Source organism: Schistocerca gregaria, chromosome 6 (assembly GCF_023897955.1).
Source record: "Schistocerca gregaria isolate iqSchGreg1 chromosome 6, iqSchGreg1.2, whole genome shotgun sequence".
In the NCBI taxonomy this organism is placed as follows: Eukaryota; Metazoa; Arthropoda; class Insecta; order Orthoptera; family Acrididae; genus Schistocerca; species Schistocerca gregaria.
The window spans coordinates 162,981,807-163,008,389 of NC_064925.1; positions in this window are offsets into that span (position 1 = coordinate 162,981,807).

Here is a 26,583-nt window from a genome sequence, read left to right on the forward strand (position 1 = left end):
TACATTCCATTATCCTCGTTTTGCTTTTGTTGATGTTCATGCTATCATATGCTATGATATGCAAATGATGAGCTTTTCAGAGCATTCACACAAGGTTGGCGCCGGTGGCGATACCTACCACGTCCGGACATGAGGAAAGTTTCCAACCGATTTCTCATACACAAACAGCAGTTGCCTGGTGAAACGTTGTTCTGATGCCTCGTGTAACGACGGGAAATGCATATCATTACTTTTCCGTCTTTGATAGAGGTCGGATTGTAGCCTATCGCGATTGCGGTTTATCGTATCGTGATATTGCTGCTCGCGTTGGTCGAGATCCAATGACTGTTAGCAGAATATGGAATCGGTGGATGCAGGAGGGTAAATCTGGGTTCACACAGGCAACAAAAGTATCACCACTGCTAATGGCGAACTGCAGTTGCTTTGTAGTTACATGTGTGAACTCCTAGTTTTCGGTGGTGCCATTTAAGAAGCGCAACTTTTTTCACGCCACAAGAAGTTGAACTTGGTTCTACTTTGTTGCGCCATTTTGCCTTCTCCACAATCGAATCACGTCATTCGATTGCTACCTCGCGGCTGGATTCAAACCTTTCTAGTGCGTATTCGTTAGCAGATAGTGATTTTGTTTGTTCGTTTGTTATTAATATGTCGAAAAAGTGGTCAAAAGAGAAAATTATGAGGTTCTTGGAGGTGTATCAAGAACGAGAATGCCTTTGGAGCCACAAAAGCGAATCATACAAAGACAGAAATTTGAGAGATGCTGCATTAATTGAAATAATAAACAATATGCGTGAATATGTACCTGGAATTGATGTAGCTACAACAAAATTAAAAATTCGAAGCATTCGAAATGCTTACACGAATGAACATAAAAAAGTACTGAAATCACTTAAAAGTGGTGCGTCTACAGACGGTATTTATAAACCCCGCCTTGCTTGGTTTGAAGCTGCAGACCGGTTCTTAAAATATGGTCGAGAGACGAGAAACACGTTGGTAAGTAATATTTTACATTTATTAAGTTTCCGAAACATCTTATTTAGTAATATGTACAGCCGTTTAATCAGCTGAGATAGGTGACGCCATTTTGCAAACTGCGCAATACGAAGAATTTGTGGCGCCCTGTGTGAACGGTAGCTCACAGCGCCACTCCAGAGTGACTTGACTGTGGCGATACTTTCGTTGCGTGTGTGAACCCGGCTTAATGCGGAACACCGTGCTAGATCCCAACGGCCTCTTATCACTAGCAGTCGAGATGACAGGCATCTTATCGGCATGGCTGTAACGGATCGTGCTGCCACGTCTCGATTCCTGAGTAAACAGATGGGGACGCTAACAAGATAACAACCATCTGCACCATCAGTTCGACCACGTTTGCAGCAGCTTGGACTATCAGCTCGGAGACCATGGCTGCGGTTACCCTTGACGTTGCATCACAGACAGGAGCGCCTGCGATGGTGTGCTCAACGACGAACCAGGGTGAACGAATGGCAAAACGTCATTTTTTCGGATGAATCCAGGTTCTGTTTACAGCATCATGATGGTCGAATCCGTGTTTGGCGTCATCGCGGTGATCGCACATTCGAAGCGTGTATTCGTCATCGCTATACTGGTGTATCAACCGGCGTGATCGTATGGGGTGCCATTGGTTACACGTCCCTGTAACCTCTTGTTCGCATCGACGGCACTTTGAACAGTGGACGTTACATTTCAGATGTGTTACGACCCGTGGCTCTATCCTTCATTCGATCCCTGGAAGCCCTACATTTCAGCAGGACAATGCACGACCGCATATTGCAGGTTTTGTACAGGCCTTTCTGGATACAGAAAATGTTCGACTGCTGCCCTGGCCAGCACATTCTCCAGATCTCTCACAACTGGCTCGTTACAATACACCAGTCACTACTCTTGATGAACTGTGGTATCGTGATGAAGCTGCATTGGCAGCTGTACCTGTACACGCCATCCAAGCTCTGTTTGACTCAATGCTCAGGCGTATTGAAGCCAGAAGTGGTTGTTTGGGTACTGATTTCTCACGGTCTATGCATCCAAATTGCTTAAAATGTAATCACATGTCAGGTCTGGTATAATATATTTGTCCAGTGACTACCCGTTTATCATCTGCATTTCTGCTTGGTGTAGCAATTTTAATGGCCACTAGTGTACTTAACCATCAAGACATATTCTACAGTACGAGGGCTGTTAGGAAAGTAAGGTCCGATCGGTCAGGAAATGGAAACCATAGTAAAAATCCGACAAAACATTACATATAAGAGTTGGGCAGTGCATCTATCATGCCTTCGATCGCGTCACGTCACCCTTTTCAGTTCTGAGCACACGGTGAGCATGTAAAGATGCGAAGAATAATAGCGTCTCCCGCCAAGTATGGGTGTGCGCTGAGAGGCCTCGCCTGATTTCATGCAGCCCCACATAACACACATGTCTTGCACTTCCTTCTTCATGACAGTTCTTGGCCGCACACTCCAGGAACGATGAGACGTCTGTGCACCGTTTTCGATGGGGAGTGTCTGATCACCCACATTACAGCCCGCAATTGGCTCCCCCTGAGTTTCATCCCTGCTCACATGAACCGCTGGCTATGAAGAAATCATTTTGGCACAGACAATAAGCTGCAAACAAGCGTAGAGAAATGGCAGAAGCACAGGCGGCTGCTTCCTGTGAGAGGGAATTGACAAGTTGATACAATGCTATGTCAAATGTCTCATTCGGAGCGTCGACTATGTAGCAAAGTGGCTGGAAGGTGTAGCTAACTGTTTGAATTAAAACATTCTTGATTTTCACTGCGGTTTCTATTTCGCAACCGATCAAACATTTTCTTTCCGAATAGTCGTCGTTCTTAAACTCCATACATATGATAAAAGTGTATGTTCATCTGTATGTATGTTCCATATCTCCTCTTAAATCACCAGATAGATTTCAAGCAAATTTGGCCAAGATATCAGTTACTGTCTGGAAATAACCACTAGCTCTTAAGTGGGTGGGGATGGAGGCGAGAAAGAAGCGTAGCTAACGCTAATAACCTGACTTTTTTCTGTCAGTATTTGAGAATGAGGGCACTTACTGACTTGCAATGAACTTTGCACATAATTGCAAACCTTTGAAGGACTTCTTCTCGCTAACAACACCCACACATAATGGTGATAGGAAAAATATTTATCTCTTACTAGCTGTTCCCGGTCAGGCTCAGCTCTGGCTCAGTCTGATTAAATGGAAAAGTAAGGAAAGAGAAAGCACACATTTCTAATATGCGTGGCAATTGGATATACGTCCTAATCTCCTTCTCTCTCCTGTGTCTCTCCCTCTCTCTTTCTTTGCCGACCTCCGTCTTCTGCCCCCGTCTCTCTGTGCATCACCTCCTCCCCTCTCTATGTCCATCGCTTCCTCTCTATCTCCTCCTGCACTATATTTCTCCCCTCTTTCAGTAGATCATCTCCTCCTTCCTCTCTCTATCCATCTCCTCTCCCCCACCTATCTCCTCCTATGAGCTCTCTCGCTCCATCTCCTCTTTCTCATTTTCTATGTCCTTTTCCTCCCACCACTCTGTCCATCTCCTCTTCACCCCCTCTCTCCCTGAACTGGAATCTTGTTTATTATTATTGCAAATTTAGATTCTGTGGTAATATTCTAATCGTAAACCAATAAGCCATAAATACAGCTTCCCTGTTTACTAACAACCTTTCATATATTATTATTATTTTCGATTATTCCCTTTTATGGGCGCGATTGAGCTTGAGTAGTCATGATTTCTTCTTCTTCATTCGTTCATCCCAAATTCTCTTCATACGTTCACTGTGTTCTTTCTTGAGTTCTCCCGACCATCTTTTTCCCGTTCTGTTCTCCGTGTGTTCTTGTTTAAGTGTGTGTTTCTTTATGATGTTACTAAACTGTTCTCTGTTGTATATGTTGTCTTGTGTGATGCCCAGTTCTTCAATGTCTTCTTCTGTTTCAGTGATCCACTTTGTCTTGCTTTTTCTCTTGTTTACTAGCTCAACGATTTGCCTTGTGTGCCTGCTGATATGTCCAAAAAATTTCATCCTTCTCTTTCTAATGGTGTCTGCTATTGTTTCTATGTCTTCGTAAATCTCTCTAGTTGCCCTCTTCATCCAAAGTGCTTTCCGAAACACTGGCCAATACATTTTCCTTAGAACTTCTCTTTCCTGCTTTTCAATCTCTCTGATCTTCATATAACCGTAAATCACTGTAGTTTCTGCAGTGTAAAGTGCTTCTGGTTGGACTACTGTGTTGTAATTCCTTAGTTTCGCATTGACAGAAATAGATTTCTTTTTATAGTTATTCCAAGTGAGCTTATATGTTTTTTATAATCTGTAGATTCTATCATTATTAGCTTTTGAGTTCAGTCCTGATGGTTGGATTATCTCTCCCAGATATCTGGAGTGGACAGCTTGTGCTACTTTCCCGTATTGAGTAGTAATGGGGAGGTTATCTACAGGTTTGTTTTCCATGTATTATGTTTTCTCGTAGGAGATTTGTAGCCCAGTTTTCTGTGAGATTTCGTGTAGTTTTTCCAATGCAAGTTTGGCTTCCTCCCTACTGTTAGTTAGAATGGCAAGATCGTCCGCGAAAGCCAGACACTTCACCCTGATTCTCTGCTCTTTTTTAATTCCATACTGAGTTCCTTTTCTTTCCTTTTCCCACATCCTCACAATTTTTTCAGGACCATGTTAAATAGAAGGGGAGACATTCCATCTCCTTGGCGAACACCAGTATGGATATGAAATGCTTCTGATGTTCCTCCCGTGAACTGAACTTTTGGAGTCAAATGTTCACTACAGTGATGAGTAAAAATTCAAAGTAAATCAGGACGATGTATTCTGAGATTTTTGGTAACAATACTGTCCCTTAAAGCTTTACAAATACAGGGTAGTCCATTTGAAGTTTTGGGTGAGTATCTCGAAACTATACATCGGGTAAAAACAGTGGGTAAGGGAAGTTCGTAAGCTCAAAGGGGGATATCAAACACGTGACCCCCAGCCCCCGTCCCCTTGGTTGGAGCGGGGCGGCAACTTTTAAATCTTAAATGGAAACCCCCATTTTTTTACTGCAGATTCGGATTTTCCATTAAAAAAAAGCAATCAAGTTTTGTCTGAGACATTTTTTTAAACCATTGTCAGATGGCGCTGAAGTCGAGAAAAAAGTAAAATTGGGGAATAACTCTGATTTATTTAGAATTATCCGACAAAGACCCATCATATCGATAAAAAAATGTGCACCAATTCTTTCATTACGCTAAATTAAGCTATTTTTGTACAAAATGTACTGTACCCTACTTTTAGTGCTACCGAGGAACAACGACATGGAGGTAGTAGAATGTTGTTCCCATGGGGTGCTCCTTTAGTGTGAGTCCCCTTGCCTCTTTCATGTGGGGGCGCTTAATTAGAGTGAGTCCCCTTGCCTCTCACATGTTGGGGCGCTTCGTTAGTGTGAGTCCCCTTGCCTCTCACAATTTGGGGTGCTTAATTAATGAATTTAGCCACGAAGAAATTGTTCAAAATTATCCCCACTTGCTTCAATGCGTAAAGTCAATCGTGCGCAAAAGTTGCCCACAGTTTTGAGTAGCACATCCCATGGTATGGTTGCACAGGTTCCTCGAATACGATGCTCCATATTAATTCGGGTTGTGGGCTGTCTTTCATAAACAATATTTTTTAAGTAACCCCACAAAACATTAGGAGATGTTAAGTCTGGTGAGTGTGGAGGCCAATGAATTGGTCTGCCGTGTCCTATCCACCAACCAGAGTACCGTAAATTTATAAAGTTCCACACATTTTTAGCATAATGGGAGCTGCTCCGTCCTGTTGTAACCACATTCGTTGCCCAGTTTCTAAATCAACATCTTCCATTAGCTCCTACAAATCATCGTGGAGAAGTTGTAAATAAGATTCCCCAATAACATTTCGGTCAAAAAATACGGTCCTGTCAAGTAACCGTTTAAAATTCCACACAACACCATTAACGACCATTTGTGTTGATTGTCAACGGGTCTGAACCAGTGTGGATTGACAGGGGACTAATAATGACCATCATGACGATTTAATTCGCCATTGATTTCGAATGTGGCTGCATCGGTGAACATAACGTATCTAAAAAAATCATTGTCACCTCTTATTTCCAAGGCTCATTGGCAGAAATGCACACGTATTTGCATATCTTTCGGCGTTAATGCCTGTGCCAATGTGATAGGATACGCATGATACTTATGTGCCTTCAAAATCCTCAAAGCAGTTGATTTCGCTATTCCAGTTTGTCTCTGAATGGCACGACTACTAATTTCGGGATCCAGTTGAACAAAGGCGAGAACAGTAAGGGTATGAGCGTCATTTTTATGAGACGGTGCATGTATCAATTTCGAGGTCGTTGAGTGCAATTTCGAATAATGTTTTCGCTTGGATGTCGTCTGTTTGGGAAACGATCCGCATACAATTATGCAGCTGCAGCGTAATTGTTACGGCATTCACCTATAATTAACATCATATCAATAACCTCTGTAGCTGGATAGTGAGCCATGTTTCGCTAAAGAATAATTTATTTTCGTCAGTTGACGTTTACGATTCACAATCTGAAAGACAAGTGACGTCTGATCGCATTGCACTGACCTTTATGGTGAGCCATACTTCGCAGTTTGGTCACGGTAGCGCAACAGTCGGGTAAGTAATGCAATTGTGAAGAGTTCCCTAACGAGATTTTAATACCATTCCGCCTCCCTCCATCAAAAACTGTGGAGTGTAGGGTACATTTTGTAAAATAAATAGCTTATTTTGGCGTAATGAAAGAATTGTTGCACATTTTATATTGATTTCAGGCGTCTTTCTCGGGTCATTCTAAATAAATCAGAGTTCTTCCCCAATTTTACTTTTTTCTCGATTTCAGCGCCATCCATCAATAGTAAAAAAAAAATGTCTCAGACAAAACTGATTACTTTTTTATGGAGAATCCGAATATGTATTAAAAAATTGGGGTTTCTATTTAAGGCTTAAAAGCTGCCCCACGCCCCACCCAAGGCGGCTGGGTCTGGGGGTCCCTCTTTAAGCTTACGAACTTGCCTTGCCTTTTTTACCCGATGTATAGTTTTCGAAACCATTCCAAACTTCAAATGGACCACCTTGTATACGTTTATACATTGTTTGTTGTTGTTGTTGTCTTCAGTCCTGAGACTGGTTTAAGGCAGCTCTCCATGCTACTCTATCCTGTGCAAGCTTCTTCATCTCCAAGTACTTACTGCAACCTACATCGTTATGAATCTGCTTAGTGTAGTCATCTCTTGGTCTCCCTCTACGGTTTATACCCTCCACGATGCCCTCCAATGCTAAATTGGTGATCCCTTCATGCCTCAGAACACGTCCTACCAACCGATCCCTTCTTCTGGTCAAGTTGTGCCACAAACTTCTCTTCTCCCCAATCCTATTCAGTACTTCCTCCTTAGTTATGTCATCTACCCATCTAATCTTACACATTCTTCTATAGCACCACATTTCGAAAGCTTCTATTCTCTTCTTGTCCAAACTAGTTATCGTCCATGTTTCACTTCCATACATGACTACACTCCATACAAATACTTTTAGAAACGACTTCCTGACACTTAAATCTATACTCGATGTTAACAAATTTCTCTTTTTCAGAAACGCTTTCCTGGCCACTGCCAGTCTACATTTTATATCCTCTCTTCTTCGACCATCATCAGTTATTTTGCTTCCCAAATAGCGAAACTCCTTTACTACTTTAAGTGTCTAATTTCCTAATCTAATTCCCCGACTTTATTCGACTACGTTCCATGATCCTCGTTTTGGTTTTATTGATGTTCATCTGATATGCTCCTTTCAAGACACTGTCCATTCCGTTCAAATGCTCTTCCAAGTCCTTTGCTATATCTGACAGAATTACAATGTCATCGGCGAACCTCAATGTTGTTATTTCTTCTGCGTGGACTTTAATACCTACTCCGAATTTTTCTTTTATTTCCTTTATTGCTTACTCAATATACAGATTCAATAGCATCGGGGAGAGGCTACAAACCTATCTCACTTCCTTCCCAACCACAGTCTCCCTTTCATGTCCTTCGAGTCTTATAACTACCATCTGGTTTCTGTACAAATTGTAAATAGCCTTTCGCTCCCTGTATTTGACCCATGCCACCTTTAGAATTTGAAAGAGAGTATTCCAGTCAACATTGTCAAAAGCTTTCTCTACGTCTACAAATGCTAGAAACGTAGGTTTGCCTTTCCTTAATCTATTTATTAAGATAAGTCGTAGGGCCAGTATTGCCTCACGTGATCCAACAATTCTGCGGAATCCAAACTGATCTTCGCCAAGGTTGGCTTTTACCAGTTTTTCCATTCGTCTGTAAACAATTCGCGTTAGTATTTTGCAGCTGTGACTTATTAAACTGATAGTCCGGTAATTTTCACATCTGTTAACACCTGCTTTCTTTGGAATTGGAATTATTATATTCTTCTTGAAGTCTGAGGGTGTTTCGCCTGTTTCACACATCTTGCTCACCAGTTGGTAGAGTTTTGTCAGAACTGGCTCTCCCAAGGCCGTCAGTAGTTTCAATGGAATGTTGTCTACTCCCGGGGCCTTGTTTCGACTCAGGTCTTTCAGTGCTCTGTCAAACTCTTCACGCAGTATCGTATCTCCCATTTCATCTTCATCTACATCCTGTTCCATTTCCATAACATTGTCCTCAAGTACATCGCCCTTGTATAGATCCTCTATACATTCCTTCCACCTTTCTGCTTTCCCTTCTTTGCTTAGAACTGGGTTTCCATCTTGATATTCATGCAAGTGGTTCACTTTTCTCCAAAGGTCTCTTTAATTTTCCTGTAGGCAGTATCTATCTTACCACCAGTGAGATAAGCCTCTACATCCTTACATTTGCCCTCTAGCCATGCCTACTTAGCCATTTTGCACTTCCTGTCAATCTCATTTTTGAGACGTTTGTATTCCTTTTTGCCTGCTTCATTTACTGCATTTTTGTATTTTCTCCTTTCATCAATTAAATTCAATATTTCTTCTGTTACCCAAGGATTTCTACTAGCCCTCGTCTTTTTACCTACTTGATCCTCTGCTGCCTTCACTACTTCATCCCTCAGAGCTACCCATTCTTCTTCTACTGTATTTCTTTCCCCCATTCCTCTCAATTGTTCCCTTGTGCTCTCCCTGAAACTCTGTACAACCTCTGGTTTAGTCAGTTTATCCAGGTCCCATCTCCTTAAATTCCCAGCTTTTTGCAGTTTCTTCAGTTTATACGTTACGCTTGTTAAAATATAATATACGAAACTATGCTTGTGTTAGTATTCAACGTTGTATCAAAATTTCAAACCAATCTATCACGAACTTTCGGAGATAAACGATTTTGAAGAAACAAAAATTTTGTTTTTTGTTTATGTAGACTACATTTCCGCTGTTCATGCAGTAAAACTGCCTTTTGATACATGATGTTTTAATTTATTAATTCTTAACTACTAAATCTATTCGCAACACATTTCGTAGATATACCACTCGATTTACATGCAAAATTGTATCTTAGTACAACTTAAAGAGATTTGACTTGATAAACATTGAGCTGCGTGAAAATGTAAACGCAGGGCGAAATTCGCTAATGATACAGGTGAAATGAGTGTACAAATATATGCGAAATATGCTATATATATGAGAAATATAGGCTACAGGATGATTCAGCTGCCCTACTTTTGGTTTTTACGCAATGTCTTCGAATACCACGTGGAAGAGTTTCATATCCTCTAGCAGTCAAGTCCTTCAGAAAAAATGAACATGTAGTAGGAAATCTAATATAGCTAAATTTTCTACTGGGATACGTTTTCGCTAGAGGCCGTAGTCTTTCAGTTGTTCCAAATAAACGTACTCAAGTTACCTTCAAATGAGTTTTTCTTGAATAGCTCGAAAGCCGTCGCCCCCAGCAGAAATGTATCTCTCTACGAAATTGATGCATATTAAATTTCCTAAAGAATGGCCCTGTTCATTTTTATGTAGGACTAATAGTTTGTGAGTAGCGAGCGACATATGATGAAAATCTCAAGCGCTGTTTTTGATGGCCTTCAGGTTGCATAAAAGTCATTGGTAGGAGCAGCTGACTCATACTGTATGTGACACGTGCTTACGTGAGAAAGCCACGACTGAAAAGCTTTAAACCCCTGGATAGGTTTCAACCACACTGTTGTTGTTGTTGTCTTCAGTCCTGAGACTGGTTTGATGCAGCTCTCCATGCTACCCTATCCTGTGCAAGCTTCTTCATCTCCCAGCACTTACTGCAAGCTACATCCTTATGAATCTGCTTAGTGTATTCATCTTTTGGTCTCCCTTTACGATTTTTACCCTCCACGATGCCCTCCAATGCTAAATTTGTGATCCCTTGATGCTTTAGAACATGTCCTACTAACCGGTCCCTTCTTTTTGTCAAGTTGTGCCACAAACTCCACCCCAGTTCTATTCAACACTTCATCATTAGTTATGTGATCTACCCATCTAATCTTCAGCATTCTTCTGTAGCACCACATTTCGACAGCTTCTATTCTCTTCTTGTCCCAACTATTTATCGTCTGTGTTTCACTTCCATGTTTCACATGGCTACACTCCATAGAAATACTTTCAGAAACGACTTCCGGACACTTGAATCTATACTCGATGTCAACAAATTTCTCTTCTTCACAACGCTTTCATTGCCATTGCCAGTCTACATTTTATATCTTCTCTACTTCGACCATCATCAGTTATTTCACTCCACAAATAGCAAAACTCCTTTACTATTTCAAGTGTCTCATTTCCTAATCTAATTCCCTCGGCAACACCCTACTTAATTCCACTACATTCAATTATCCTCATTTTGCTTTTGTTGATGTTCATCTTATATCCTCATTTCAAGACACTGTCCATTCCGTTCAACTGCTCTTCCAAGTCCTTTGCTGTCGCTGACAGCACACTGCGTACACCACACTACGTTCACATATTAATTACTGACTGGGAAGAAATGTTGTGGGTGTAAGAACCAGCAACCTCCCACTGGGGTGGGGGTGGTAACGTGAAGAGAGGAGAGCAGGTGACAGATGTATAAAGAAGAAAAGACGAGATGGATACAGGTAGGAGGGAAGAGGAAATAGCAAGAGAGGGGGCAGGAAATTGACAGAAAGGGAAGCTGACGAGGAGACAGGGAGAGAAGCAAAGAGGACGCGATGGGCAGATTGAGGATAGAGAAACAGGGGGGGGGGGGGGGGGGGGAGATGGAGTTGGAAGAGGGGACAGGAGGAAATGGACAGGAAGAGGAGGTAGGAGGAGGTGGTCAGAGAAACTGGGAAGGAAGAGATGGTGTATTAGGAGACTGAAAGAAAGAAATTCCAGGGTACTGCCAGGTACTCAGTTATTAAATAAATTTATTAACAGAACGTAAAAACTCAATGCATGTGCACAAGATGCATAAATATTCACCACCCAGGTTACCGAAATACAACACAAGAGACGTCATGGTAAAACAGTCTGTCCCCTTGAAATCCTTCAACTTTACAATATAATTGGCACGATCATTACACTGTAAATAATAAACTACAGTAAAATTATGATAATAAAAACAAGCAATAATCACATCTTGGCCCAGAATGCAACATTCTAAAATACATCCCATGAAAAGCCGACCACTAACTAACAGTACACTCACAAAAGAACGGAACAAAATAGTAAAACTCGCCGACTCGAGATACCAATTGTTCGTCAGTCACGACCAGAGAAAACAGTAAGGAAGCAAACGCCAGGATAAGGGAGAGATCCGAAAACTTCACTGACAAGGAGAGGCCACGACGTTTGGAACCCGGATTTACTGCAAACTTCGTACATTCGTACAATCGTAATACTCCATGAGAACAACAAAATGTGTAAGGAGAAGCGCGTACTTGTCGGCACGGTAGCTCACAGTGTTCGGTCAGAGCGTTACCTACTCTTCCTTTATAAAAAAAAAAAAAAAAAAAAAAAAAAAAAAAAAAAAAAAACGTGTCATTCGATGTGCGCCCTGAACAAATTCATCGAACGATATAGAACAAAATGGTTTTCCTTTTTTTCTTTTAAGTGTTTGGCGCTGAAGCCGCTGGATCGCTGGATCGAGTTGCGGTCGGCAGGTTTCTTTTTTTTTTTAATTTCAACACAGTAATTTTCTTCATTATTTATATTACAACTGATATAATGGGGAAGTACGTGTAATCGGATGAAGTTTTATTAAATTTACAATATTGTTTGTCAGTCTCCCAATTTTTATTATCATAAATAATGTAATATGCATAACTACCGACTAGTAAACGACCAAATGCATCAAGTGAAAATGTATGCTTTCTGTGATTTGAGAAATCCCTTATATCTGGACGGAGCCCGAAACGACTTGTTACCTCCAAGTTTTGACCGGCACAGACGGCTTTCGAAAGATGTACAATTAATCGTCGCTTTCGACATTACGAGTACAAGTTGCAGGATGGTATTTTTCGTAAAAACATGGAATATATAAACGGCACCAGCTGCATTGAATAAATGCTATGTTTCGGCATACGCAAGGTCTTTTGACGTTTTCTGTGGAAAAACAAACCTTGTTAACATTTTCAAAAACCTCTCTTTCAGACGATAGTTCGGAAGCAAACCATGCATAACGCAGTATTTCCTTAAAAATCGGCGCTGATAATTGGTCATGCAGTATTGAGTGTATTTTAATAGCGTCTTAAAAAAAATTGTTCTACACCGTTCGCTGAAGTTGTTCGGGGCGGACGTTCGATGCCACCCGTTCAGTTTGTTCAAAATGGCTCTGAGCACTATGCGACTGAACTTCTGAGGTCATCAGTCGCCTAGAACTTAGAACTAATTAAACCTAACTAACCTAAGGACATCACACACATCCATGCCCGAGGCAGTATTCGAACCTGCGACCGTAGCGGTCGCTCGGTTCCAGACTGTAGCGCCTAGAACCGCACGGCCACTCCGGCCGGCTCAGTTTGTTCGTTCATCTGTTCGCTCAGTGTTTTTATTAGAAAGGGAAGCTAACGCTCTGACCGAACACGCTGAGCTACCGTGCCGCCACCACTCAGCTGCAGTCGCTTCATGGTTAAATTGGCCACGTACAGATATATATTCGACGACCGAAATTATCTTGCGTTTTTCTCAGTAACGCTTGAGAAGTACGCGCTACTGCTTACACATTTTGCTGTCGTAATGGAGTACTACGAGTGTACGAAGTTTACAGTAAATCCGCGTTCCAAACGTCGTGGCCTCCCCTTGTGAGTACAACAAACAATAAAATACAGTTTCTTAGTTTTCATACCCTACGTTCCACAGTGTCCTCTGCATAGTTGCAGCGTGACGTTGTGGACAATTTAAACTGCCCAGGTCAGACATAGTGCTGGTGATGTGGTTCTTACGTGGAAACGCTGAGGAAGAATGACAGGCCGGCCGGAGTGGCCGAGCTGTTCTATGCGCTACAGTCTGGAACCGCGCGACCGCTCCGGTCGCGGGTTCGAATCCTGCTTCGGGCATGGATGTGTATGATGTCCTTAGGTTAGTTAGGTTTAAGTACAGTAGAGGTCGATTATCCAAATTATTTGGGGGACATGGTGTTCGGAAAACTGGTTTGTTTGGATAATCGAACTGTATATGTTTATTTGCCAAAAAGAAGTACTGTACAGTAAATTTATTCATAAAAATAGGCATTTTGTATCGTCAAGTTCACTTCTTCACGCAGAGCACACAAGTGGTCGTAACAGAGAACATATGGTGACTGCACCGTGAGAAGCTCTTCGTGGGGGCGGCACGCCTCAACTCTCAGCTGGCGCAGCTGTTGCTGTGAACAGCTTTGATACTGCCGCTACTTCTGCTGCCAGTGCCAAGCCGACCGAAGTGCGCTGGTTGTTGAAACACAGCGACTTGCCGCTTGGCCGGTCAGCAGCGCCTTCTGAACGCCCCATTAGAAGCAGTGTTCCGCCAGCGGTGGCCCAGTGCGGCGACTACTGTGGGAAACTCGGTTTGTGAGTGAGGGGGATGATGGAACGTAGTGTGGGAGAGTAACAGATGCGAGCGAGTCCACAGTTCGGTTAAGCGGTCGTTCTGTTGACCGACGTTCAGATAATCGACGCTCTACTGTAGTTCTAAGTTCTAGGGGACTGATGACCTCAAAAGTTAAGTCCCATAGTGGTCAGAGCCATTTGAACCATTTTTTAACAATGACAGCTAATCATTGTATGAAGGCTTTCACGACCGGGTGACATATCTCCTGGTAAACGTTCCGGGATGTAAGGTCTTGGTCCATGAAACTCTTCAGCTCCTAACGTTTCGTCCAGAGCTGCTCAGGACATCTTCAGAGGGGTGTTTCTCCTCCGGTGTGTCTTGCCGACTGACGAGTCGGACGTCTGAGAGCGACTTAAATATCGTAGAAAGTGGACGTGGCCAGAGTTACACGTGATATGCAGAGATAATCTTTGTCAGAGACAAAACTTAACTATCAATCGTAATCTCGTCACAGATAAAACTGTCTAGCAATCCTGTAGTGCTACTGTCCAAATACCACTAGGTTTCATGGTCCCTTCTTTCCGATTAAAATTATCCCTATGTTTATATATTTCAATTGCTTCTCTACAAAGCCGTGGGTAATAGTTCGTCGTCGTAGATAAAATTTTTGTTTCAGAAAACTTCACTTGATGATTTCCTGACTGAAAAGCGTGTCGTGCTACAGCCGATTTGTCTGTTTTCCCTAATCGGCAAAGACTTCTGTGTTCTTTTAACCGTGTATTTACGCTTCTCTTCGTTGTTCCAATACAAACTTTACCACATGTACACGGAATTTTATATACGCCACTGGCTGATAGAGGAGCGCGTTTATCTTTTACAGACCGGAGAACTTGACAAATTTTCTTCCTTGGTCTAAAAACAGGTTTAATATCATGTTTGCTTAAAATCTTTCCAATCTGATCCGTTACTTTCTTTATAAAAGGGAGAGAGACTGTATTCTTCCATCGTTTTTCGGGCTTATCTTTAGGCTTTCTGTTGTTTGGGTGCAGAATTCTGCTTACTTCTTTATTTGAGTAGCCATTTTTCTCAAAAGCGTGCTTCAGATGTTTTAGTTCGGCGTCTAGATACTCCGGCGTGCAAATCCGTCTGGCTCTGTCAACGAGGCTTTTAATCACACCTCTCTTTGGTTGTGGATGGTGGTTAGAGTTTTTATGTATCTGTCTGTGTTCGTTATTTTTCTAAAAATCTGTTGTTTCAATCTTCCATCTGTCTGTCTCATAACTAAAACATCCAAAAACGGTATTTTGTTGTCATTTTCTCTCTCCATGGTAAACTGGATTCTTGGACTTATATTATTAAGGAAATCAAAAAATTCGTCTAAGGCTTCTCTACCATGTCGCCAGACTACAAATTGTATCGTCTACATACCGATACCAGCGAGATGGTTTCTTATCTGCTTTTTCCAAAGCTGGCTGTTCGAATTTCTCCATGTAGAAATTAGCTACTGCAGGACCCAGTGGGTTACCCATTGCTACGCCATTAAGTTGCTCATAAAATCCATTATTCCACTGGAACTGACTGGAAGTAAGACAATGTCTGAAAAGCGCATTCAGATCTTCTGAAAAAATATCCGTTATAAAATCCATAATTTCGTTAGCTGGAATCAAAGTAAATAAAGATACTACATCAAATCTTACTAAAATATCTTCAGGAGTCAAAATTAAACCTTCAATTTTCTCTATAAAATGACGTGAGTCCTTTATATATATGAGTCAGTTTTTCCAATATACGGTTGTAAACGAGTTGCTAGATATCTTGCTGTTTCATACGTAGGAGAATTGATAGCACTTACAATTGGTCTCAGAGGAAGGTCCCTCTTATGTACGTTGGGTAGGCCATAGAGTCTAGGACACATAGCTTCAGTCTTGAATAAAGCTCTTTTTTCTTCTTTTTGAATAGAACTGGCCGATTTTATCAGATTATTTGTTTTCCGTAGTACGCTGGCTGTAGGATCTTTCTTAAGTTTTTTGTTTTGGCCTGACGTTAAAAGATTCAAAATTTTGCTTTGATAATCTTCTGTATTTAAAACGACAGTAGCATTCCCTTTATCAGCAGGAACAATCACTATGTCTTCATCTGCATTTAAATCTCTCAGAGCCTTTCCTTCGCCATTGGTGAAATTACTTTCCAGAGGTTTACTGCGGCATAATATTCTGGTGGTTTCGATCCGGATTGCATTTGCAGTTTCTTTGGGGAGAGTACGTATACCTGCTTCTACATTTGCAATAATATCCTCAACAGGAACTTTCGGAGGTGTTATAGCGTAGTTTCCTCCTTTTGCAAGAACTGAAATTTCGTCTTGAGATAAAACTCTGTCTGACTTGTTAATAACAGTTTCGGACATCACTGTATTATTTGTAGATTCTGCATAAGTTTGTAACTTTTCGAACTTCTTCTTATGCCTTCTGGTAGTCGTTTCCATCATGGTTTCCATAGATCGAAATGTAAGGCAATCTATTTTATTCCATAGGTCTATCTTTATCTTACTTGCAAGGAATAAATGTAGCTGCAGTAACTTACGGTCAACAGAGTGCAACCCTCGTCTTGTATTATGTATCCTCTCTCGAAGTAGTGCTGCTTCTGTATAATCATATATCCGATGAACACGGGCTGTCTGGAACAACCTCTTCAACTTTAGAAAATTCGGTATGGTAGACAAATCCCTACAACGCAACAAGAAAGTTAAAGTACAAATTAAATGCGCTCTCTTCTTACGTAAAATTTCCAGGCGTCTGACTGATTTTGAGAATTGCTCACCGTAGAGTCTTCTGATCATTGTATGAAGGCTTTCACAACCGGATGACATATCTTCTGGTAAACCTTCAGGGATGTAAGGTCTTGGTCCATGAAACTCTTCAGCTCCTAACGTTTCGTACAGAGCTGCGCTGGACATCTTCAGAGGGGTGTTTCTCCTCCGGTGAGTCTTGCCGACTGACGGGTCGGACGTCCGAGAGCGACTTATATATCATAGAAAGTGGGCGTGGCCAGAGTTACACGTGATATGCAGAGATAATCTTTGTCAGAGATAAAACTTAACTATCGATCGTAATTTCGTCACAGATAAAACTGTCTAGCAATTCTGTAATGATACTGTCCAACTATCACTAAGTTTCATGGTCTCTTCTTTCCGATTAAAATTATCCCTATGTTTATATATTTCAATTGCTTCTCTACAAAGCCGTGGGTAATAGTTCGTCGTCGTAGATAAAATTTTTGCTTCGGAAAGCTTCACTTGATGATTTCCTGACTGAAAAGCGTGTCCTGCTACAGCCGATTTGTCTGTTTTCCCTAATCGGCAAAGACTTCTGTGTTCTTTTAACCGTGTATTTACGCTTCTCTTCGTTGTTCCAATATAAAGTTTACCACATGTACACGGAATTTTATATACGCCACTGGCTGATAGAGGAGCGCGTTTATCTTTTACAGACCGGAGAACATGAGAAATTTTCTTCGTTGGTCTAAAAACAGGTCTAATATCATGTTTACTTAAAATCTTTCCAATCTGTTCCGTTACTTTCTTTATAAACGTAAGACAGCTAAACCAGGACCAGACAGACCTCATGTAGTGACGGACGGGTATGTCGTGGGGTGGTTGCAAAAAATTACATGAGTCAGCGAAAGAAGTCAATCGTGAGTTGCGAAGCGCTGCGAGAAGGCCAGCTGGCACAATGACTGTCGCAGGAAGTTAAAAAGGATAGGGTGCAATGGTCGAGAATGTTATCTTGCATCGTGTGTAGTGCCAACAATGAAGTACAGAGGTGATGCTGTTACTATATGGAGGTGATTTTCTTGGTTGAGTTGTGGTCCTCCTGTTGCGCTTAAGGAAATGTTAAATCACGAAGGATATGAACACATTTGACGTAAATATGTACTGCGCACAGTTGAGGAACAGGTCGGACTGTATCAGCCCATAAGCCACATCATTCTGTGTTCAGTGTCAAGCGGCGCTTGAGTTGGTAGATAAGTGACGCCACTGGAGAGTAGGAGAGCAGATTGGCGGTGATGAATCACGCTATATCCTGTGTGGATTTGGTGAATGCCTAGAGAATGTTATCTTGCATCGTGTGTAGTGCCAACAATGAAGTACAGAGGTGATGCTATTACTATATGGAGGTGATTTTCTTGGTTGAGTTGTGGTCCTCCTGTTGCGCTTAAGGAAATGTTAAATCACGAAGGATATGAACACATTTGACGTAAATATGTACTGCGCACAGTTAACAGGTCGGACTGTATCAGCATTAAAATGCGCCTTGTCATAAAGCAGCATCTGTGAGGCAATCGTTTGTGGACAGTAACGTTTCTAAGTAAAGTGGACCACCTTTGGGAAGAGTTAGAACGTTAGAACGTTGACTTCCCTCGGAACCCAAGCGTTCAGCACCACTATTTTCTGTGGTTTCGGTTCTTGAGAAATACTGGCGATGCCATTCCTCTAAAAACAGCCAGACACTTCATTGGAAGTGTCCCCCAGCGGAGGAGTTCAAGCCGTCGTAAAGGGGAAAGATGGACACACCCCAAATTAATGTCCACTAGCAGTTAACATACATTTGATCAGATACTGTAGTTGTAATCAGGCAAGAAGTTTCACCTCAGTGAAGCTAAGGAAGCCAAATGGCTCTGAGCACTATGGGACTTAACTTCTTGAACTTAGAACTACTTAAACCTAACTAACCTAAGGACATCACGCACATCCATGCCCGAAGCAGGATTCGAACCTGCGACCGTAGCGGTCACTCGGTTCCAGACTGTAGCGCCTAGAACCGCACGGTCACCCCTGCCGGCATTCTGGTTTAAGTACCCTTGAAGTTGACACGTAAGTTGAAAAGCTACTTCCCTTCATTCACGTTCCTAGCTCTGCCCAGGCCACATTCACCTTTTTGTGCTTGATAGGAGCATTTTTGATTTTGGTTCCCAACTTCTACTCCACCTTCATTTTGACTTTAGAACGCCGTAGCTTGGCAACCGATGCAGATATTTGTTGACTCGGGCGGCGTCTGAGCCAGTATAAGTTTCTTTATTGTCTTTCGAACTATGTTGCTTAGATCGTGGCAATGGATAAAGCTTTCACGACACTACAGGACGACCATTAATTTCGTGTATTTGTCTACCTTCTTACAAAATTTGAAGCGATTTGAACAAGTCTGAAAGATAGAAATGGCGCTCGTAAAAGAACTCACAAAAGACTTGTTTTTTGCACGTAAAATCTAAATGAAGTTAGCTTTTTGAAAGTGAGTTTTAAATTTCATCGTAAGAATGCGTTTTTTATTTATTTTCTCCACCTTAAAACCGCTTTCGCACATTCACTTACAACCGAACTTTACATGCTACTTGTACATTTATCTCGATTTTAAACCAGCGTATCTCGAAAACGGTAAAGATTATTTGATAAAAAAAATTTTTGACTTTATTCACTTATCTATCTTACTCTGAAATTTGAAACGATTCGTACAAGTTAAAAGTATAGAAGTGGCGCGCTTCAAAAACCTCCAGAAACAAAATTATTTTTGCGTGTTTTCGCACGTAAAGCCCGTAGCTTGTGGTCGTGCGGTAGCGTTCTCGCTTCCCGCGCCCGGGTTCCCGGGTTCGATTCCCGGCGGGGTCAGGGATTTTCTCTGCCTCGTGATGGCTGAGTGTTGTCCTTAGATTAGTTAGGTTTAAGTAGTTCTAAGTTCTAGGGGACTGATGACCATAGTTGTTAAGTACCATAGTGCTCAGAGCCATTTGAACCATTTTTTTGCACGTTATGTCCGAAAGGTGCACATACAAATGGCACTATAAGCTGAGCATTAATTTCATCCTAACTAAAGGAAATAATCGATTCACACAGTTTGCCTGGGCGCCAGCTGCGGTTCGTCGATCAAACATGGCTTAATAACCTACAACGTAGCTACACTAAGACAGGTATTCGAATGGCTATACAAATGATCGCTGGTCCGGGTTAAACCAAAACCTTTTTCCCCATGTTCTTAGCTCAAATAGGAACGGAGCAGCAAGACCGCCCCCTCCTCTTCAATCCCGAGGCCAAACCGCAATTCTGCGCGCGGTCATTTCATGCAAATATGTAACGGTATCTATGATTCGAAGAAAGAACTGGAAAAAAATGTCCCGTCGACAACAATGTCATTCCGGGCGGTTCACAAACTCGAATTCGTCGAAGCGTAAGGACGGAAATCGACTGTACAAATTTTCAAAGTAACTATTTGCCTTTAGGGATTAAGAGAAATTTGTATTCTGTGAGCATTGTTCTGTGTGATGCTTGTGCGGAAATGGACTGTGTTAAAATTTCTGCGGAGCCCAAGACCATTCCAAATACTTTTTTTTCCCACCTTCGTAGACTTCACGAACTCACAATGTCACGTTCCAACTTAACCTAGACCTCGGGCTAAGCAACAGCTAACATCTATATGACTAATCTCCACAAATAAGTGCCTGGCTAAGGGTTCATCGAGCCACCTTCACGCTTTTTCTCTATCGTTCTACTCACTAACAGTGGTCGGAAAGAAAACAAATCTTTTCGTGCGATCTCCGATATCTTTTATTTTATTACAACGATCATTTCTCCCTATGCAGGTGGGCGCTAACGGAATTTTTCGCACTCAGTTGAGAAAACTAGTGATTCATATATCATGAGAAGATCCTGCCAGAACGGAAAGCTCCTTTCTTTTAATTTTTGCGATCCCAATACGCGTATCATATCCGTGGCACTCTCGCCCTCGTTTTGCGATAGTACAAAACGGACTACTCTTCTTTGAACTCCTCCGTCAAGCCTATTTCGTGCGGATCCCACAGGGCGCAACAATGCTCCAGAAGAGGACGGACAAGTGTAGTGCAGGCAGCGTTGCATTTTCCAAATTTTCAGCCAATAAATCTCAGTCTTTGGTTCGCTCTCCCCAAAACATGATCTATGTCAGCGTTGCAATGTAAGTTATTCATAACTGCAATCAGTTGAATTTACAATCTTTTGATTTGTGATTTGTCTCAGCGGGTTCCTTTTAATAATCACGTAAATGACTCAACATTTTTTCATTATTCAGAGTCAACTGTCAGTAATCGCACGTTACAGATACCTTGTCTAAATCATTTTGCAATTGATTTTTAACGTCTTATAACTTTACAAGACGGTAAATGACATCATCATCATCATCATCATCATCATCTACCTAGTGAGGTGGCGCAGTGGTTAACACACTGGACTCACATTCGGGAGGACAACGGTTCAAACCTGTGTCCGACCATCCTGATTTAGGTTTTCCGTGATTTCCCTAAATAGCTCCAGGCAAATTCTGGGATGCTTCCTCTGAATGGGCACGGCCGACTTTCTTTCCCATCCTTGCCTAATCCGATGGCACCGATGATCTCCCCCACAAATCGACCTAGCAACCATCATCATCAGTAGACAATCTAAGAGGACTGCTCAGATTGTCTCCTTAATCGTTCATGTAGATCAGGAGCAACAGACGGCCTGTAACTCTTCCTTTGGGAACGCCAGATATTACTTTTATTTTACTCGATGACTTACCGTCATTTACTACGAAATGCGATCTTTGTGACAGGAAATCACGAATCCATTCACACAGTTGAGAAGATGTTCCGTAAGTAAGCAATTTCATTAGAAGTGGCTTGTGAGGAACGATGACCAAATTCTTCTGGAAATATAAAAGACTGGAATCAATTCGACATCTGTCAGGAGTACTCATTACTTTGTTATAATAAACAGCTAGTTGTATTTCACAAGAACGGTATTTTCCGAATCCGAGTCGGCTATTTGTGAATAAAACGTTTTCTTTTAAGTAATTCATAATGTTCGAACGCAGTAAATGTTCAAAATCAAACTGCAAATCCACGTTACCAATATGGATCTGTAATTCAGCGGATTACTCCAGTTTCCCTTCCTGGGTATTGGTGTGACCTGAGCAACTTTCCATTCTTTAGGTACGGATCTTCCGACGAGCGAGCAGCCGTACATGATTGCTAACTCGTATCAGCGTATTCTGAAAGGAACCTGATACGTATATAACCTAGACCGGAGGCCTTGCCTTTATTAAGTGATTTAAGCTGCTTCCCTACACCGAGGATAGCTACTTATAAGTTACTCATCTTGGCAATTGTTCTTGATTCGAATAGTGCTTATCTTCTCTCATGAAGGAATTTTGGCAAACCATGTTCAGTAACTCTGCTTTAGTGTCACTATCACGCATGGAAAGTACTCACTGCGTCTAGCTGCTGGTGTAATTTGCGCACGACCATAATTTCTTTGGATTTTCTGCTAGATTTCGAGACAGAGTTTCGTTGTGGAAATTGTTAAAAGCACCTCTCATTGAATTTCACGCTAAGGTTCGATCTTCAGTAAAATATTGCCTAGCTTGGTGATTTTGCGTTCTTTTAAATTTGACATGCTTTTGTTGTTTCTTCCTCAACAGATTTGGACATTTTTTGTGTACCATGGAGGTTCAGTACCACGCGATATTAATTTATTTGATACATACCTCTCATTTTCCGTCATATTATTTGTTTTAATTTAAGCATCTGGTATACATTTACGTAGTCAGATGGGAATGAATGGAAACAGTCTCTTATGAAGTTATCAAATAAATTTTTCCCGGTTTTTTTAAACGGTTATATTTGCGTTTATTTTTCATGGATTTGAATGGTACGGTATTCAGTCTTGATACAAGGACCTTCCGGTCACTAATCCCCATATCGGTCAGGTTGCTCCCTATTTGCTCAGGATTGTTGCTAAGAGGTCAAGTAAATTTTCGTAATCGTTTACACATCGGGTGGATTCCTGGCGTACCTTTTCAAAATAACTTTCGAAGAAAGCATTCAGTATGATTTCGGTCCATGTTTTTGCCTACCACCTACTTTAAACATGTTTTTTCGCCAACATGTCGACGGTATAAAGAAGTCACGAGCAATTACACTCTTGTTCATAAATTAAGGATAATTTCAGAATGTGGTGCCACACAACGTGGCACTACACAAAACTGGCGCTAATAGCACAGGCACATAGGTAACACACACGACACAGATCTGTAAGTACACGGTATTGGTGATAAGTAGAGAAAACCGTGCAGCGATACGTCGACCGAGAGCATCCCAGACATGGTCGATGGGGTTAAGTCTGGAGAACAGGCAGGCCACTCCATTCAACTGATATCTTCTGTTTCAAGGTACTCCTCTACGATGGCAGCTCGGTGGCGCCGTGCGTTATCATCCATCAGGATGAAGGTGGGACCCACTACACCCCTGAAAGGGGTGTACGTGCACCAATCACAATCCCACCCCACACCATCAAACCACGACGTCCATATAGGTCCCTTTCAAGGACATTAAGGGGTTGGTATTCGCTTCCTGGTTCACGCCAGATGAAAACCCGGCGAGAATCACTGTTCAGACTATACCTGGACTGGTCCGTGAACATAACCTGGGACCACTCTTCCAATGACCGTGTTCTGTGTTCTTGACAACAGGATTTACGGTCACTCCTGCGACCAGCGGTCAGTGGAATGCACCTTGCAGGTCTCCGGGCGAATAAACCATGTCTGTTCAGTTTTCTGTAGACTGTGTGTCTGGAGACAACCGTTCCAGTGGCTGCGATGAGGTCCCGAGCAACGCCAGCTGCAGTACTCCGTGGCCGTCTGCGGGCACTGATGGTGAGATATCGGTCTTCTTGTGGTGTAGTACACCGTGGACGTCCCGTACTATAGGCCTGGACACATTTCGTGTCTGCTGGAATCGTTGCCATAATCTTGAGATCACACTTTGTGGCACACGGAGGGCCCACCTGCTGTGTTTGGCCAGCCTCCCGTCACCCTAGTATTCTAACCCTCATAACGTCATCAATATGTGTTCTTTGAGCCATTTTCAACAGACAGTCACCAACAAACCTCTGTGTATGTGGACTGTTACCAGCGCCACCATGCGACGACCACACGTCAAATGCACCGCATGGTCATACCCCGAGGTGATTTAAACCCGCAAACTGCCCACCAGAGCGTTGTTTCAGCATGTATCAGCATTATCCTTAATTTATGAGCATAATTGTGAGTAGCGTGCCCATTTGAAAGGAGACTCAAGTGTTCTTTGAACTGGTCAGCAACTGTACCACGTGAGTAGGGGGGCGGCGTCAGTAAAAGGAACCAATTATTCATTTATTTACTGCAGATCAGTCTGTCAGGCCTTTTATCCTTTTTTTCCCACATGGCTGATTTCTTGAACTCACACTCTGTCACATTCTAATCGAACATAGATCTAGTCTGAAGTTGTACAAACCAACCTGAAACTGGTAATGGCAAAATAAATGAACATAAAAAAGCCGTTGGTCTCAGATTTTTCAACTTTCCAACGTGAATCAGAAATAATACCTAATAAGATGCGCCGTGGAACAGAGCACGCTGTCCTACACTGCTAGAGGGGAAAAAAATTCTTGGTGTGCCTGTGTACTACCTGTAAAATGTCAGTTAACTCAGCAAGAACCCTCGGCTACTCTGAAAAGTATTTCCGCAGAAGAGTGATTCTGAGCAAACGTTCTAATCCCTAAATTTGGATAATCTGACGGGGGTTTGGACTGTCGCCCTCCCAGGTATGTGTGGAAGACAGAGTCCATCGTAAAATGGAGAAACGGGAGGAGGACAAAGAAAAGGAAACGGTGTCATTACTCAAGCGTATATAACGGGCTGTCAAATGAAAACGACACAGGTTGGAGAAAGTAAGTACACTGTGTATTATTTGTGAAGGAGTCACTTTAACTGTTAATACAATTATCCCACTGCGTGACAGTACTGTCAAAGTCTTTTTGAAAAAGAGATTGCGGTTGCCTACTGAAATTTTCCCGGCTTCCACAGTGAAATTATTACAAACAATTATTTAAATTACAGCCGTTGAGGGTTCACCACTCGTACTTTGCTCTGCGAATTAGTTTGGAGTGGAGGGCATTCAACAACGGAGTACAGATACTAAACTATGGCTTCTCTATCTCTAGGCATGTTCCTCCTATTAACTCGGTGTTAATAATGCTCGGTGTTTTTAACAGTTGCTTGAATAAAACACAATTAGCCTATCTACCTCTTTATTCAAATCAGCGAACATCCTTTCCTGTACTTTTTACACAGACAACATTCCATTCTCATCACATAAATTCTTCAGATCAAATTTATATCTTAACTATTCAGAAGTATTTCACAAAACAAGGCAAAAAAATCTAATCAGACAGGTGGCATAGCTCAGCAGTTTTCGACTGACGATTCCAGAGACATAACGCAGACTACCGCCACATGATAACAGCTGACAACCAAAACCTCTAATGTATCACAGACGATTTTTCCTTGTTTCTGTAATGTTAATTCTGTACATCTATAAAGCAGAAATGCATGTATTATTGCGTTACAGGATGTATACATAGCCACATAGATTGCACAAATTTTTTGTCAAATTGACCATGGTTTCGACTGCACTAGGGCAATCTTCATCAGAATAAAAAAATTACATGGATTATATGTAATCTCACCATGGGTAAAAATGTCTGAGCAAAAATGCTCTCGTCAATAAAAAAGTCACAGGAATAAAAATCTAAAATGTAAAAATATAACAAGTTTGTCAACTGGATAAAATATTCCATGGAAATACAATGGCAATATTCCATTGAATATTTTATCCAGTTGACAAATTTGTTACATTTTAGTTTTTTTTTTTTCTTTTTTTGTTTTAGGTTTAGTGTAAAAATATTTGAATGACTAGTTTTTCAGATTGCGTTTATTTTTGTCAAGAAATCATATAATTATCAGTTGGGTAAATGAACAGAAATGACGAACAAATACAATAAAAAGCAGCACCCCAGTAAGAGCCAAGAATTACGCGAATATTGTCAACAAGTTGTATCGACCGATTCATTAACAGAGCGACCTGCATCGATAAAATCAATCTTGAAGAGAGAATACACGCCACTAGGCAGCCGTGACTGTATCCAGGCGTGCAACTCTTAGTCACGGCTCCAAAAAGTATAGAAATCGCATGGGAAGAGGTCGGGACTGTATGAAGCGGAACGTTTGCAACGTGGTCAAAACAACCTTGGCAACGTGTATGCCGCCATTTTGTTGGCAGGCTTTTTAGACTACACTGAAGAAAACGGTTCAAATGGCTCTGAGCACTGTGGGACGTAACTAATAAGGTCATCAGTCCCCTAGAACTTAGAACTACTTAAACCTAATTAACCTAAGGACATCACACACATCCATGCCCGAGGCAGGATTCGAACCTGTGACCGTAGCGGTAGCGCGGTTCCAGACTGTAGCGCCTAGAACCGCTCGGCCACCCGGCCGGCTACACTGAAGAATTTTTGATGAAAAGTCCTTCACATCTCTCCCCAAACGATTTCCATTTGTCCTGAAGAAAGACAAACGTGACCATCAGTTTGCACCGGATGAAGAGACACACGCCTGGGTCCAATCGTGGCTCCGTAGGTAACCGCAAACGTTATTCGATAAAGACATTAACCGTATCGTCTCGCAG